Source organism: Peromyscus californicus, unplaced genomic scaffold (assembly GCF_007827085.1).
Source record: "Peromyscus californicus insignis strain IS unplaced genomic scaffold, ASM782708v3 Scaffold_12__1_contigs__length_115047231, whole genome shotgun sequence".
Taxonomy (NCBI): Eukaryota; Metazoa; Chordata; class Mammalia; order Rodentia; family Cricetidae; genus Peromyscus; species Peromyscus californicus.
Genome location: NW_026294413.1, coordinates 88,917,455 through 88,933,626, shown reverse-complemented (window position 1 = coordinate 88,933,626; position 16,172 = coordinate 88,917,455). Strand labels below are relative to the sequence as shown.

Here is a 16,172-nt window from a genome sequence, read left to right as displayed (position 1 = left end):
TCAACTCAATCAACGTGAGACTTTAGACCAACTTCACAGGTAGAATGAGAAACTACAGCTACAGATGCCCCTGCTCTCCAGCACTATGACCTCCCAGCTCTTTCCACAAAGCCTCCCAAAAGAGCTTCTGTTGGATGATCTCAGAATTGGAGCACAAGGAGTGGGTGACCTCTGCTACAGCCTTAAAGAAAAGAATAACAAACTTCCATCTCCAGGGTCCAGAGAAGGAGCCAGGCTTTACACATTTGGTTTCATATCTTGGCTCCACCACAGACAAGCCCTGGTCTTAATCCAAGTCTTCATTTAAAGCTTGATCCTGGATTAAATTCTTAGAGTTTTAAGCCTCGATTTCCCGGATTCTAAAATGGGTTTTATAATGTTGACTAGGCAGGGTTCCTCAGAGGGTTAAAGATGGTTTGTGCCATCAATTTTCACAGTGCCTGGAACAAGGGACATTCTTGATAAAGGGTCTTTTGGCAGAATTTGCGAAAGTCCTTAAGATTCTTTCAAGTCTGGTCACTTGACCTAACAAGTCTTGGGCTGAAGGGATTCAAGCACATTGACTTGGCACATGACCACAAAGGCTTATCTGTTTTGAACATTTGTGAAACTAACCAGGGCAAAAAGATTCCTGCTTGGATTATTCTATGGAATCTACCGACAGACAGTCCTTGTCTGGCTTTCTAGACAACTCCTCTTGTGGAGATTCTTGGGTTCCCACTTTTTGGACTGTGTGAATGGTGTGTGCTGAAAAATGGACAGTTTTCACCCTGGAGAAGGCGATGTGAAAGTTAGACAAGCTCCTCTTGATGAATTGTTAAACTGTCCTGTGAACTCCCTTTGCCAACGATAATCAGATGCACAAGCCAGATAAGCGCTAAGAATTAGAATGGTCATTCCTCGCTCTGGCTTGTGATAGAATGTCCGTGCTTTGTCCTCTGAGGTCCCACTGGATTCTTGGCATGCTCCATGTGAGATCCAAGCCCCAGCTAGAACCAGTGGCATATCTTGACAGTGTAAGGCCTCCCATCAAAGCAGTGGTCTTACTGGGTCCTAAGAATGACCAGACTGTTTTATGACTGGCTTAAGGCTTTTGGAAAAGTCAATGATTTGCCATCTTGCTTTTAAAAACATGGAATTTGAAGTTTTGGCCAACAAAAATCACCGATTGCACATAACTTGCATAATGGGTGGCGGCCTGGGAAGCTGAGACTTTGAAAACTGGATGATTTCACAGCTGATGTCCTGAATACAATTTTTTTTCTCTCTCTCTCAAATGCTGTTTTAGGAATGGAGACTTTTACTAAGGAGGAAGACCTGAGCTGAACCCAAACTTTGAACCTAATTTTTCAGTTTCTGAAATTTCCATTTAAAAAAAAGGTCCGCATATTCTTGCACCTCTAGCTTGCTCCATAGGGAGTAGAAACCTGTAGTAGAGATGGTAGCTAAAGCAGCTGTTATTGGAGCATCTAGCAATCCCCGAGGAAAAGGGACAGTCACATCTTCCAAGACTGCCCTAGGTATCTCCCAGAAATGGCATGAGCTTTGCATAAGCAAGTGGACTGTGGGGTGCCAATCCCAACTGATTCTGTTCTGAAAGGAACAAAGACATGTCTTTCCCAGAGAAGAAGATTTCGATTTTAAAAGCGGCTATTCATGGTACAGTCATTGTGTGAGTTCAGCTTGGAGTGTCACTCCCAGGAGAGAAGGATAAAGAATGGTAAAGCTGGGCGGGGCCTTCAGAATCCTCCAGCTGTCCCCCGCAACCCCCTTCTCCAGATGGGGAGTTGAAGACTCTAAGAAAGCTTTCTGGGCTCATGCACAAAGTCAGTGGCCAAGTGTTTATCTGAGCTACTTCCTTAAAGCAGGCAGGCTCCTCCTCTCTCTAGCACTGTCCATCTTAGGCTCCACCAGTCCAGTCCCCCAGCTCTTACTTTGAATCATCCTCTTCACATTAAGCTATCAGCCGGAAGTGAGGTGTGAGATGATTGCTGTGGGTACCAGCTGTGATGAACCACACTCCAGGTCTTCAGATGTGGTTTTTTTCTGTCACAGAAATAAGCATCAGCCCATTCCAACCTTGGACTCCAAGAACACCCTAGGGGAGGGCATGACTTCAGGTCGGCCATAATGGGGTCTAGCCCACAGAGCATTGACCTGGAAATGTAGCTTTCTGATACCTCCCAAGACAATCTGTGGATCCTAAGTGAATCTTCTGTCTGTCCCTGAGTGTCTTTGTTTATAAGTCACGGAATTCAACTAACCTTTCCAAAAGAGTATTCCAGGAAACACAGGTTCCACAGAACCAGGAAGAGCTTACCCACAAGAAAATATTTGCACAGGATATATTAAATCAGTGTTATTTGTAGTAAGTAATCTTTATTATCTAAATAAACATTCCCTAAGTAAGAATTCTTTTCTACTCTCTTTTTTAAAAAATAAATTCTAGTGCTGGGGATCGAACCCAGGCTTTGTGTGTGCTAGGCAAACCCTGAAGCAGAGATACACCCAAACCTCATGATTAAAAAAGAAAATTATAGCCACATACATTTCGTCCATTCTATACTAAACAAAATTAAACATATTGGTTTATTGGAGGGCTTAGGGAAGCCCTAAGTATAAAACTACACGTCAGGAAGTCTACAAGCATGGGTAAAATAGACACGGTCTCCTTAGTGCATTTGGCCACAAGGATCTTGTTTCATGAAGCACCCCCCTCGAGCTTGTCAAGGGTAGGGTGGGTACTGGCTCACATCACATGGGTCTGTGATTATTTCAAGTATTATGTAACCACTGTAGCTCCATTTCCTGAGATTGTGGATGGACCCACCTAGAGACTTATCACTTTCATTATCAGTGTGATTCCTCACACATTTTTGTCAGGTTATGTTTTTTTTCAGATGCAGAAAATTATGTAATTAGCGCTGAGGTTTCAGCCATAATTGGAGAGACATTTCCCACTTAAAGACTCCTCACAAGTGCCCGATCCGTGATTGTGTGGATCTTTGAAAACGCTTTTGGCTTCATTAAATTGTTAACCATTAATTTAGTGTTGGGAGAGTCTTCAAAGAAGGTGGAAGGAAGCATGGCTGGTGGGACAAAATATTAATAGGTAAATGCAAAACAGTAATTCCTGTCTAAGCTCGCTGCCGTTGCTGAGGCAGAAGAGACGCAAACAGTTATTCTGGGATTATAGGGGTTTCACGGACTTAAAATGACCCACAAGTAGCCAGGGGTGGGCTTACCTTCTCTTTATTTTTTGCCTGAGGAGGCAGGAAGAAAAATGGGGTTTTGTTTTTCTGAATTAGAAAATACTCTTTTCCATGAACGCTTCCAAAAATGTTCATTAAAGAATGCAACGCTGTTCAACAAAGACCAAAATTAAAACGGAAAAATCCCATTTTGCCAGCTGCCTTGCTCATATACACAGCTCTTTAGCTCAGCAAACTCCAACCCAGTCCACAGTGCAAGGGGGCTGGCTTGGCACCTTCCAGGCCATCAGAGTTGAGACTGGGGATGTGTGGTGTTGTCATGGTGATCACTGTCAACAAAGGTTACCCCTGGTGGAACCTCTTTGGCCTCATGACCCCCACACAGAGTTGGAATAATAGACTCTGTAAGTGGCTTCTGCTCTGCAAATAGAGACAGGGCTGGAAATCAATTATTAATGAGCTGGGTGACATTGACATTCACCCACATTTAATAAGCGCAGCCTGGTGACAGGGCAAGGGCTGTGCTTTGCTCTGCAGGCTCATGGGCTGGTGGGGAATTCAGAGAAGAAGAAGAAAGAACTAGAAACAAAAACCCAAAGAAGAGGAGGCTATGCTCTGCAGCCGCTCAGCAGTTGACTTGTTTCGATTCTCTGCCTCACACCCCTTTTCCATCCTAAATGACCTTAAAGGATTTGGCATACACTGACCATACAGAGCGTGTCTTCCCACTGTCCCCCACCCCACAAGCCTTCAAAGGACAAGTAGGTTGGCAGAGGCTCCCCGTGCTGTGGGAGGAGGCCGTGTCCGGTGGCCCAGTAGCCCCACCTACGTTCCTGGTTCAAAAGCCCTTTGGTCTGAGCATGTGGACTTCTTTGTAGAAAGCTAAAATGCTAATGAAGCTAAGGGCAGGCAGGGTGCAGGGACTAAGACATTTGTCCCCATGGACTGTGTGCTCCACAGATGCTGGTTTCCAAGGCTTTCCATGGGAATTGCTCTTTCCATTTAATTTCCTTTCACAGCAGCCTGTGATTTCTTTATATCTGAAAGAGAACAAAGTTGCCTTAATCTGGAGGTAGGCATCCCCCCCCACACAAACTGTTAGTGTTACCCTAGATTCTACTGCCTTAGTAAGAAAAGGACTCTACTCTATATTTAAAGCATACTTCAGCTCTAGCATGGGTACAGGGGACAGGGATCCCAATCACCTTCTAGAAACCTTCAAATTGGCAAGCTCAGATGCAGACAAAGGAACTAGCTTCCTATGAGACTAACTCAACTCATCACCATTGACTGAAAGTATCACCAACCCAGACATGGTCTCATCTCAGGCTAGTGTTCCCCTTTTTGATATTCTAGATGCTTTCTGGAGTCTGTCCCTTCAGGGGGCACCCCCCACCTCTATTCTTTCAACGGCCTCGTCACTTCCAGACACTGATTGTTAATGGCACTCGGAATGGCAGTGAGGAGTGATTTCTCCAGGAAATGTGACTGACCGGCCACAGGGTCTGCAGTGAGTTACAGCGTCAGCAGGACCCAGCTGCCTCCCCAGCATGAGGACCGAGGGGCCAAGGTGCTGTGCAGAGACTGGACTCAATTAGAGGCTGTGACTTGGGAACAGCCCGTCTCGCATCTCCCTTTTTAATCTGGACTCTTTGCCTTTTGATATTCTAGACGCTTCTCTTTTGCCCTCTGTCAGCATAGAATTCCTTGAAAGTGACTGATATTTCAGGTCAATAATTATATGTGGCAAAAGTTCTTAAGCAATGGATTAAGATGCCTCTAGTTTCAAGGCAAAAGCTTGAGTTTTCACAGCCCCCTTCCTGTTGCACAGAAGGGCTTGGGGGCCATCAGCATGCCTCAACATCTACGGCGGCCTCCCTTTCTAGCAGGGTCTGTTAATATCTGAGTAAGAGGAAAGGGAACTCCCACATAGCCATTTCCCACAAGCCCCTGTATAGCACCCTCCACACACATTGGCAAAAACTTCATATGCAATACCGACAAATACTTTCAGTAGATTTCGGCTTTTATATTGTGTACTTTTCCAGCCTATGACTTGACTGCTGTTAGCATGCCCTGGCCTGGGTCTGATTCTAGACCCCGCATCAAGTCCGCCTAAGAGATCAGCGTGAGTTTCTCATGCGCGGACTCTGCTTTAGGCACAGTGCTGTGGTACAGTTGTGGCCTGAGAAGGGTCCCTGTTCTTGTGCAGTGCACAGTCATTCTAGCTGGGAGTACATGCCGCTGTATCAAGGAGGTGCCATGAAGGTAGGTTTGAGTGGGAAAGGCAAGAGTCTTTGAGCTCAGGTAGGAAACAGGAGAGGGCTTCCTGGAGGTGGTGTGGCCATCTACCACTGCATTTTCCTGCTCCCTGCACACAACCCTAGTCTGTACCTCACCCACCCACATTTTTACCACTCCAGCTTTTCTCACATTCTCCTTCCTTCCCCTCCCCCGCCCCCTCTTTTGCAAACTTCTCCTCGGTCTCCTTGGCCTCTTCTTGCCTGGGGCAGCAGGTACACGGGGAGTGGGCTACAAGTCGGGATGGGGATGGAATGAGTCTGTCATAGAGGGTAGTGGTGAGGATCTGATGTCACAGTATATCAGGAGGGCATCTCCATGCCTGGTGCCGTCACTCAGCAAACCGCTGCGCCCCAGATGATACTTAATGAGTACTGTGAGAGTAAAGGATAGCACGGGGAGTTAGTTGAGAGAGCCTTTGGAGAGATGATTTCTTCTAGCCCAGGTTCCAGAATGACCCCAATGCGCACGTGCGCTTCCTCGACTCCACCTGTTGCCAGGAGCTTTGGCCACAGTCTGGCCACTCCTTCCTGTCTGCAATGCACCTGCCATAGCTTACCTGTTTCCGCAGTGAGACGGAATTGACTGCTCTAAACACCTTCCACTGATGACTCTTTATAACGCTTTGGTTAGCCTTAGTCCTTCCAGCTTGATCCTGTCTTTGAAGGCTGGCCAGCCTTAATGGCAGGCAGGATGCTCAGACTCTCACCTCAGGACTCCTCCCAGGGCCTGAGGCTGTGCTCAGAAGGATTTTGGGAGGGGATGCAGTGCATTGCTGTCTACGTGAGCCCTTCGACAACGGGGTTGCGGTCTTCCTCTGTTGCTCTTGGGATCCCGGAACTGCATTTTGGGTGAGGTTCCTACAAGAAGTTCATTGAAATATTTTCGAGTAAAATGGAAAAATTAGTCTGTCAACTGATATAGCTGCAGCGAGGCAAGAGCCTGATACCACCTTTCTTGTCTTTAGATAAGAGCCCAACTTTCAAAGCCCTGCGTGTGTGTGTGAGTTGGATCCTGGCCCCCGTCCTGCAAGTCTTTGAATCACTGTCAGGATCTTCTCGGTCCTGGTCTAATGTCTAGAGTGAGACTAGATAGAGGGCAGTATATTCTTAGGATTGGGGAGAGCTGGGTGAGTCCGGGTATACAGAAAGCCTGTGTGACGGCGCTTGACACCAAGCTTAAGCTCAGTACTGTCGCTGTCATCACACACTTGAGATGGCATTAGACAGAGGTTTGCTTGCTTGTTTGGGGGCCAGAGAGGTGCACTGGGTTTGTACCCCAGGACTGGCCCATGCCTACCGTACACGAAGATCTCTTAGTGATGAAAGCTAATGTAGCAGGTTGTCCGGTCACAAGGCTTAGAGACGGCGCTGGAGGACCTTGATCAGGGCACTGAAAAGTTAAGCAAGGTGCCCAAATCACTCTCTGGGTTACTCTGAATGCAAGGATAGGGTACAGGTCCAAGCAGGACTGGAAATCAGCCGCGGGTTCTTCCCTTTCATGTGGGGGGCTCTCCTAGTCAGTTACTTTGAAATGACCCTCATCATGTTTCAGCCACAAAAGAGCTCTGGAAAGCTAGAGATACGTAGGATGATAGAGCGCAAACCAAAAGTTTCATGTGGCCCTGGGATCTGGGCATCAAGCCACCCTGGATGCAGACAGACTATCAGCGTGCGAAGTTGAGCGACAGAATCTCATCTGCTCAGCCCCTTTACAATCATAATCGATTACTGAAATCCCCAAAACCTTTCAAACAGACATGACTCATTCTGCCAGTTGGCTTTATACCTCAAAACTCTTCGAGCGTGTTGAAGATGGAACCATAGCAGAGAAGAATTGTGTCCCATCCTTAGCGTGGTGGCTGAGGAAAAGACCTGCTACCACACAGGGAAGGCAGCCATATAGGGGGATCTTGAACTCACTGATCCTTCCTTTAGCAAGTTACAATCAAAGGGAATTACCTCCTTCTGAGACTGGATGGTGAGCATAGGTGATTTGTGTATGTGGTTTTTTAACAGGCCACCCCATTATCATCTTGGAGACCTCTCTGGGCTATGACATTCCGCTAGCAGGAAGTTGGCATTAAAAAATGGCAGCAAGGACTCAAATGTACCTCAGGCAAAGATAGTGTGCTGAACAAATATTAATGTTCGGGTGACAAGGGCACAGTGGCTTGTCACAGGGAGGGACCCACTTCCACTTCTCTAGAAGTGACTCCCAATTACTTTACAAGATTAGGAACTGAGCACTTGCTCTGGCGCAGGTTCCTACTTGACATGGAGCTTCTATCCACTCATCGGAAGCAGTGCTAGTAGCCCATGAGAATCCCACCTCCTGGAAAAATCACAGCTCCTTAAGACATCCTTGCCAGCAGCCGGAGCTAAGGAGCAGCAGGCCAAAGCCCCCCAGTGTGGATTATCCACTTAATAAGTAGGTCTTTCCTCCTGCTCCTCTGCATAGCTCTCCCTCTCTTCCCTCAGCCTGTGCCTCTCTATCAAGGCAGAAATCTCACCATCAAAGGAACACTGGGAAGGGACTCGGGGAAAATCAGAGACAGGATCGAGTCAGAAATGCAGCATAATGAGGTTCCCCCCCCCCCCCCCCCCCCCCCCCCCCCCCCGCAGACTTCAAAAGGTCAGTCGGGCTCTGGAGCCCAATGTGATGACCTCACAATCAAACTATTCCCTCACTGTTCCTTTCTAATCCAAACTGTGCACATGTGTGAGCCAGAAAGGTGTTCTGGTAGGAGAAAAGCCCACCCCCCGCCTCCAGGTATTGCCTGCAGCAATTGGGTTCCAGGCCTCTCCTCACACTTGGATTTGATTTTCCAGAGAGGACGAGCCAAGTCTCGGTGAGAGGTGCTCCTGTCTCCAGCATCCTTTCTTCCCAATCCTCCGAGAGTTGGAGCGCCTGTCCAGTGAAGGGAGACGGCGTCATTTTTGATACTGATTATCCTAAAGGCCTTTGGTCCTCAAATATAGACAATGCTTCTTGAAGGGTTTTTGCCTAGTTTCCAACCACAGGAAGATGAACTCAGGGAGAGATGGAGCTGTTGTAGCATATGCATATCTCTTAGTAAGCATTGGTGTTGTTCTCTGGGCCCGGAGCACGGGGCTAGCTGAAATCTAGAGAACCCAGTCAGGTGCTTGGAACCACACAACAGGCCACAGCCCAATATAAGTTGTCAACTTCTTTTTAAAAGCTTGCACCGCACTTGTTCACATATTATCTGTGGCCACTTCAGGGAGATGACGCTGTTAATTCCCTTGTCCTTCCCATGGGTCGTCTCTTCACCTAGAAACTCAAAGCCTCAGGCAGCTCCTTCAGAGAAGTTGCCACTGCTGGCCAATCACTGCTGACCTTTAAAGCGGAAGGTCTCCTTCTGTGTCATATACAAAAAGGGAAACTGAGGCCCACTGAAGAGAATGTTCTCCTCCCAGGGCATACAAGGAGCCCATGGCCATATTGGCACAGGTCTCAGGTCTTCAAAGCCAGGGTACCTGAATCATAATAGGCAGCCATGTTGCTTTTGTATGCCAGCAGTCAGTGGCCTTGGTACCCTTAGGGAGCAGCAGGTGAGCATGTGACTCAGCAGTTTCTCCCTCTAAAGAGCATGTTCCTTGTTGGTTCTTAAGTGCAGCTGATTGCGGGTGATTATTCACATAAATTACACCTGTCGCTTCCCTGCACAATGCCAGGCTTGGGTAATGTGATCTCCTTGAAAGAGGAACCTGTTTTGTTTTTCAAAGGGTGATTATAAATGAGATATGAATGTAGGCTTAGGAGCCTGGCAGACATTCCACTAAGGAATCCTTTATCTGACATATATTTGCTGAGCAACCTTTGCAGAAGCTAGTTAGGCCACTCTTAGAATTGGAATACAACCTTGAGGTATAAGAGTTCTAAGATATTTGAGCCGGGGCTACACAGAGAAAATATAATAAGCCCAATTCTCTTTCCTTGAGGACTTTCCATAAGCCCCAACTGACTTACTGTTTAAGGAGTCAAAACATGAATTATGCTCCAGAGGCAATGTAGCAGCTCACGGGAGATTGACTCACATCCCATGGCAAGATGCAAGGATATCTGGGGTCCAGAACGCAGGGAAGCTAGAGTTCCCTCCTACTTTCAAGAATGAAATGTTTGTGGCTGATGTGATCTGGCAGAGACAGAAAGGAAAAAGCCAGAGAATCCAAATGCGTAATTGAAGGGTAGACATGCCTTGATTGTAAAGGAGATAGGGTCCTGCTGGCTCAGGCCCAGGAACTCCCACCTCTTGGTGGATCCCATCATGCAGACACAAGGCATATAGACTTCAAAGATTGGCTCTGGCTCCTGCTTCGTGTGTATGACTGACTCCCTTAGTACAAGTGCTGCAGCCTTGGCTGTAGCTTGTCTGAGATTCACTTTTCTTATCCCTTAACCAAAAGCAGTCGTTCTCAGCAGGGGCCATCTCATCCCCACTCCAACCACCAAGGACATGTAATAAGATCTGGGGGCATTTTTGGTCATTACAGCAGGGTAATATCTATGTGGTTAGAGGACATTGTTAAATATCCCACCATTCACAGAACAGCTAGCTCCTTACTACCAAGAATTATAAAGCAGGACCAGTGAGATGGCTCAGCAGATGGGGTGGTTTACTGCCAAGCCTGAGGATCAGAGTTCAATCCCTGGACCCCCCATGGTAGGAGCGAATCAACTTCCATAAATTGTACTCTGACCTCCACACAAGCTGGTGACCCATATATACTCCCCACACACATACAAATAAGTAAATGGAAGGAGAAGAAGGAGAAGAAGGAGAAGACCAATTACCAAACAAAGAATTCTCATCTCTCCCCCAAATCAGAAATGCTGAGGCCGAGAACCCTACCTGGCTTCAAGGAAACAGGTTTTGCTCATTACTGTATCAACATCATAGAGTGCCAAGCCTGCAGATGGTATACACCCAGGGAACGTCTGTGGGGCAAAGAACACATGGGCGAATAGGAGAATAACTCAGTTTTACGCGTCTCCGATAAGAGTGCTAAGATTCCTTTTGTCAGATGAAATACGGGTGCCCGGTGCCTAGCACTGTGCTCAGCACACAGTAGGGACTTGAAGAATGGTAGCTCAGAGCCATGCCAAGAAATTCACCTGACTTTGCTTCATGCTCGTTTTTAAATAAAAATTCACTTGTTTTCATCCTTTGCCAAGATAATAGGCAGTCTGTGCAGGCAGAAAGCCCAGTGGGGCTTTTACAAATATTGGTTTACAAAGAATCTGTTTCATCTTGTGTTTTTCAGATAGGTAAGCCAAGGGCCACTTGGTTGTACCTTCATTTCCTTTCCCTCTGGCAGACTTCTCCTGGGCAGGGTTTTGTTTCTCTAAAATTATTGTTTCATTGCTTTGTTGTTCTGAAGAAACCTGTTGGTTAATATTAATGCATTTTTATCTGGGGCCATTTCCTTCCGGTTCTCTTTTTTCCAATCTGCCATAATTTGGTGCAGCATCCTTTCTAATGTCCCAGTGCCGACAGGACCCTTTCATGTACGTATTACCCTCCAGCCTCAGGAAGTCTGTGGGCGGGAGAGTACCATCTCCATTGGACAGATAAGGAAACTGAGGCTCAGCAAATTAATTTTCAGGGAGTGAGTCAGGAGCCTCTGGCTGTGACTTACAACTCCTACTGGAATCTGGAAATGGGAGAAGATTTGAGGACAGAGGTCAGAGAAAGGAGGAGACTTTCCAAAGCCCTCCAGGAAGTGGGGCTCTCCTGCTTTCCTCCCATGCCTGAAAATCATTTGCAATTGAATCTGTTCTGAAGTCACTTAGGGGAGGGTCTATATCCTGTAGTGAGGTCAAGGGATGATCCCTGGCTGGGGTTTTCTTCTTCTTCTTCTTCTTCTTCTTCTTCTTCTTCTTCTTCTTCTTCTTCTTCTTCTTCTTCTTCTTCTTCTTCTTCTTCTTCTTCCCATTGCATCCCCTAATGATTGCCAACCTCAGCTTCCCTCATCAGAAGTGGAGGTGACCCGGCACTGTCACGCCAAGAGGTAAGCCAACTACATGCTTGTGTTTTTTTAAAGGCTCTATTCTCTCAAACTCTCCATGAAAGTCAGTAACATGTCTGCTACTCCTTTCGATGCCTCTATGTGTTTTCTAGACTTTTCTGTTTGTCTCTCAGATAAGGCACTTGAAGCCCAGAAAAGCCCAGATGCTGGTTCAAGGTTACACAGCTACCCATAGGCAAGGCCAGGACTGAGCTCACCTTCGGTTCCACCCAAAGACATTTGCTATGCGCTAAGTAGCCCTGACAGTACTTCCTGACCACACCACATCCAGGACAGAACCGAGGTGACCAAGATCTCCTCCTCCTGGGAGGCACAGAGACACGTGTGCTCTTGCTGGCTCACACTGTGCTCAGCTGTATCAGCTAGTGTCCCTGGGATGAGGGTGACCTTACTGCTTCCAGCTGGGAACAGCTGACCAGCACCAAGGGAGGCCAGGGAGGCTCCAACTGCATCCCCAGCAGTACAAGTAACTCAATTGTGTGCCCAGCTTCTCTGAAGACCGTGGTCTGGACCGTCCCCTCAAGCTTCCTGAATGGCGGCTTGCCAGAATCCGCTTATGTGGGACACTGTCCTGTTGGCTTATCTTCAGGGGTTTCCTGGGGACAAGGGTACTTCATGGCTTAGAGACCACACGGGCTGATATCGCTAGCAAACCTGTTGGGGCTTTCATATTGCAAACACAACAGCTGCCTGCAACAAATATTGACTTTGGGTGCAAATTCTCTCACACATGGTCACCCTTGAGAGAGCCCCAACCCAGGCCTCTGAGCACATGCTGGGTAACTGGGTAACTGGAGTGTAGAACAAGGGGAGATGCCTCTTGACCCCCAGATGACCCTCAGCCACAGGGGCCCCAGCATCGTGAAGTTTTAGTCTTGTTGAGAGCAGAGTTGCAAGAGCCCCAGACACCTGTGAGGGCTCCCTAGAGCTGCCATAACAAAGCACTGTGAGCTGTATGGCTTCACATGCTGGTCCTACTTCACTTTCCTATTGCTGAAACCCACACCGCGACCAAAAGCAACTTGGAGAGGAAAGGTTTGTTTGGCTTACGAGTTGCAGGCAATCAGCTAGAGAATCCAAGGTGGGAGCCAAAGCGGGACCATTTCTCACCAGTGTGATCTCCTGGCTTGCTCGGCTACCTTCCTCATACAGACCTGGCCCACCTGTCCAGTCATGGCACAGCCCACAGTAGACAGGGCCAGCCTACAAATTAGCAATCAAGAGAATGTCTCCGTGGACATGCTCACAGGCCAATCTGATTCCTTCTTCCCGGGTATATCTAGGTTTATGTCAAGTTGGCAAAAACCAACTGGCCCACACCATGCCCCAGTATGTTCCCTCATGCTTCTGGAGAGCAGAGGTTCCATATGAAGGTGTGAGCATGGCTGTGCTTTCTTTGGAAGCTCCAGAGGAAGACCCTTCCTTGTGTTCTATGGCTTGTTAGTGCCTCATTCCAGTTGGCTTACCTCTTGGTGTGGCAGGAATCCTGTGTCTGTGTGTCCATCTTTCTCCTCTCTTCTATCTGCACAGTTGTTTAAGATTGTTCTAATCCAGCATGACTATATTGAATTACCTCTGTATATGTATCACTCTTTCTCAATAAAGTCTCATCCAGAGGTTCATGGTCAGCAAACATCAATGCTTAATGAATTAGATAAGCACCTGGATGAATGAGCAAGTGAGTAAGAAAGTCAGCAGAAAGCAAAAAGTGATTGTCTACCACCAGCGCAATCGAGGGCATGCTGGGGCATGTAGGTGTACTAGAAAGACTTGACTGTGTCTTACAGAGGATACAGTTCTGCTTATACTGCTCATGGGGTTGTTTGTCTCTTAGGGAGAGGCTATCTGGCCTCCTGTCCTTTTGTTTGATCTCCATTTGGCCTGGATAGACCTTCCTAAAGCACAAATTTATCTACTTTGGGGTGGTATCCCTCTGCCCTAAAGGAAGCATCCCACCTCCATAACGCAGCCAAATGGCCCTACATAGCCTTGTCTTGGTTGGCTTCCCACCTTGTCTATCATAGCCATGAGAAGACTCCCCTGCCCAGCTGTCTCTGGTCTGTGTTACTCACGGTTGCTTCTGGCCTTTCTCTTTGTTGACCCTCCCCTTAGAACAATCCTTTCTTTCCTTCTCTTGGGGCTCCAGCTCCTTAGCTCTTCCATCCAAGCCTGGGTGTTCAGCAGGAGTCTTTTCTGCCTCTCAGGCTACCTGTTCTCTCTGCCTACCCACCCTAGTTAGCTCATTTACCATACACTATGGCAGTTTCTTAGGTAGTCCTCTTTGGGCTCGGTTTCTGAAAACCTCACATATCAGGGGCTACTATGTATTACTGACTCCCCACCCTACTTCATGGCTAGGAAAAATAAATACCTACTGTATTGAATAATCACTTGTATATAGGTAGAAAGGGAGGGGAAGAGAGGGTTTTTTTTTTTCAAGACAGGGTTTCTCCGTGTAGTTTTGGTGCCTGTCTTGGATCTCGCTCTGTAGCCCAGGCTGGCCTCGAATTCACAGAGATCCACCTGGCTCTGCCTCCTGAGTGCTGGAATTAAAGGTGTGCACCACCACTGCCTGGCCTAAGAGAGGGATTTTTAAAAGTAAAAAGTAAAAATAACAATACTATCCTAGCTGTCTTCTTAATTTTGTGGTAACTGGGGACTTTTCTGCTTCTCTGCTAATGTTCCCTCCTACCCAACTCAACCAGTGGCACACTCTCAGAAAATGATGTTCAGGGATGGTCCAGGCCCTCCAGATTGGCTGGAACTGATCACTGGCCAGTAGGGCAGTCACCAGAGTCTTGATTTCCCATCAGGAACATCCAGGACAGGCCACACTGAAGACCTTGAGGCATAGCCCACAGCTTCCTTCTGAGTTTTCAGCTCCGTTTCTTTCTTCAAGACTGAGAAAGTAGGCAACCTCAGTTAACGCCTTGTGCTTTGGTGCATGTGTGGTGTGACTCTTTGCATGATTGAATGCTCCGGCCCACTAAAGAATTAAAAGCTGTAATTCCCCCCTCTCTGTTTTTTCATTGTGTTTAGCCAAAACAAGCTGTGAAAGAATGTAAAATATATCATCTTGTTGGCACCCGTTCACAAGTGAGTCAGTGAGTTCGCTCACATTTACAACTAAAATTGGATTCTAACCTCCCCCAAACTTATGACAACTGCTCCTTCTGGTGGCTTAAATACCTACAGATAATTAATTTAAGATTTCTTCCTGAGCCATCCTGTCCAGGTGTGTACCTGGCACAAAAATATCCTTGAGAGTTCATCTGACAGCTGGAGGAACCATGAGCCCCACCGCCCTGAAGGTTTGTGAAGCAAAGTGTCCCATGCCAACGGGATGAACCCAAGAGAAAGCATAAGGCTGCCAACCGAGCTGCCTGCTGGAGTGCCCCAGGTGGGAAGGAAGCTTGGGGATCCTCTGCCACTGTTCTTCCTGGCCTCTTTGAAGAACTCACTCTGTTCTACACACTTTTTCATGAAGGTGACAGGATTCATGCCCAGCCCGTGGATATCCTAAGGTTGAACACCATAGGTTGTGCTTTCTACACTCTGGTCAAGCTTTGTTCCACATGGTTAGTTCAGAGCAGAGGCTTTAAGGATTGCTGCCAGTTGGGCTTATATGGCAGGAGGGAGACTATCTATGAGCAGGTGTATCAGTTACTTGCTTCATTGCTATGACAAAACACTTCACTAGACGCACATGGGGAAGAAAGGTTATATTGGCTTACAGTTTTCAGAACACAAGTCCATCATGGCGGGGAAGAGCAGGGGTGGGAGGCAGCTGTGGTCAGGAAGCAGAGAGAAGGAAGCTGGTGCTCAGCTCACTAGGTTGTTGCTGCTGCCATCCTGGACTCCAGTTCCCAGAGTGGTGTCACCACATTTAGAGGAGGCCTTCCCATTGCAGTTAGTCCCTGACAGGTGTGCTCAGGGAGCTTGTCTTCATGGTGATTCTAGGGTCTGTCAGGTTGCCAATATCAACCATTTGGGAAGGATTCCTTTGTTTATCTTCTCACCTGAAGTGGTGAGAGTTATTGTCTTTACATTAGTGATGAGAAAAGTGAGTGGGGCAGAGAGAGGGCAGGGATTTACCCAGGGCCACCCAAACCAGAAAGGGGAAGCGGTCACAGGAAGTGTCTAGACATGGCTAGACCCTGTCCCACTGTCCCATTTAAGGACCAGGACAACAGCAAACTCTCCAGGTCAAAATACTGAAGGTCGTGGCACTCAGCATTAAGATTCCCTGGACATGCTAAGCACTGAGCAAACCACTGTTGTTGCCAATGGACTCAACTCTCTCTTTAGTCCATTCTTGGTAGGTACATTTGAAGCATGGCCGTGAGTGACACACACCCAGCCCATCTTCAGGAAGGCCCCCTCAGGCAGGCAGGCTGCAGTCAGACAGTAACAGCTGTGTGATGTCCTTTCCCCCTGCCAACCAGGAGTTGCTGGACAGACATTGGGAAGGAGATGTTAGGAAAGGTTTGGCAGAGACCAGGAACCACAGTGAAGGAAGGACCTCAAGGAAGTGACGTTAAAGCTGACCTCTATGGACAAGCAGAGGGTGGCCAGGTAAAAGGCCAGTGCCACAGTGTTAGGGTCT

At 47.5% G+C, this 16,172-nt stretch overlaps 1 protein-coding gene across 16 annotated transcripts in view; it reads left to right on the top strand.

Annotated features, from left to right (window-relative positions):
- Positions 1-16,172, top strand: part of Erc2 (ELKS/RAB6-interacting/CAST family member 2) — a 906,926-nt gene that overhangs the window by 873,303 nt on the left and 17,451 nt on the right. Inside the window, exon 21 of one of the 16 annotated variants that reach the window (XM_052733797.1) lies at positions 1,289-2,339. The exons of the other annotated variants lie outside the window; for them this stretch is intronic. The gene's annotated coding sequence lies outside the window, so the exon portion shown is untranslated. Of the gene's footprint in view, positions 1-1,288; positions 2,340-16,172 lie in introns of those variants that run through there. 16 annotated transcript variants of the gene reach the window in all.